The 1,219-nt window shown below is 37.0% G+C and overlaps 1 long non-coding RNA gene across 1 annotated transcript; it reads left to right on the top strand.

Annotated features, from left to right (window-relative positions):
- Nucleotides 1-229, top strand: LOC117615815. The gene is made up of 2 exons (XR_004584065.1): nt 1-63; nt 166-229. It is a non-coding gene; the product is annotated as an uncharacterized LOC117615815 (long non-coding RNA).
- Nucleotides 230-1,219: the final 990 nt, after the last annotated feature.

Below are 1,219 nucleotides of genomic sequence, written 5' to 3' on the forward strand. Positions count from 1 at the left end.
GGTATTTTCAAAACTCCTAAAAAGCGAAAAACTACCAGGGAAGAGGAAGACACTGTTGAGAAGGTAATTGAAATCTGTATACAGTGCATTGCAGTTTGTGTTTTCTACATTGCAGTTTGCATTTTATCCAATGCAGTTTTTGAATCATTCAATCTCATTGTACAGGGTATTTTGAAAACATATAAAAAGAGAAAAACTACCGGAGAAGAGGGAGACCCTCTTGACAAGGTATAAGAATCTCTAAACAGTGAATTATGCATTTCGGATTTCGTTTCCTCCAATGCAATGCAGTTTCTAATTAGTTTCTGTTCAATATGCAGAAAAAAGAAAAAGAAGATGATGAGGGACAACAAGGAGAAGCAGAGGAAGCAGAAAACCAAGGAAAACCTGATGATGCTGATCAAACTCCAGAATTAAAAGAGGCTGGAAAGAAGAAAATGTTTGAGAATGAAGCTGAAAAAGAACCTCTTGCAATTCAAGACCTCTTGGTGAAGTCCATGACAGACCAAATCAACTACCGCCAACAACAAGATCCTAGCTTCATTTGCCCGGAAAGATTACAACTGTGGAAGGATGAAAAAAATGAAGACAGTGAGAAGAAAATGAAGGAATTGTGGGATATATTTATCCAAGCAGAAAAGAGATCAAAGGAGCTGGAAGTGGAGTTGGCAACATACATAGAGAAATTAGATAATGAAGAATGTGTGACTGCCACCATGACAGTAGAATCTACAATTCAGCTTAATGAAATACAAAATCTGAAAAGGAGGATTGCAGAATTGGAAGGCAAGGAAACTCATATTGACATGGAGAAGATTGCCAAGAAAAAGGAGATTCAAGGAAAGTACAAGGCAGAAATTCAAAGCTTGTTGTCAGACCCAACAATCTTTGAAATGGAGATGGATCTGCCTACAAAACAACCAACAAAACCAGTTGAAGAGAAAGAAGAAGAAAAGAAAGAAGAAGAGAAGCAACAAGAAGAGAGAGAAGAAGAAAATGAGAGAGAAGAAGAAAATAAAGAACAAGAGAAGCAACAAGAAGAGAGAGAAGAAGAGAAGAAGAAAGATGCTCCAACACCTGCTGTTCCTTCAAGAGTACAAAGGTTGAAGAACAGAGAAAGAAAGAGGCTTCAAGCTTCTTGCTATGTGTACGAAAAAAATAAGAAAACAAAAAAGGAGGCAAAAAAGGATGATGAAGAACTACCACAATTCAAGCTTAT

Source organism: Prunus dulcis, chromosome 1 (assembly GCF_902201215.1).
Source record: "Prunus dulcis chromosome 1, ALMONDv2, whole genome shotgun sequence".
Classification (NCBI taxonomy): domain Eukaryota; kingdom Viridiplantae; phylum Streptophyta; class Magnoliopsida; order Rosales; family Rosaceae; genus Prunus; species Prunus dulcis.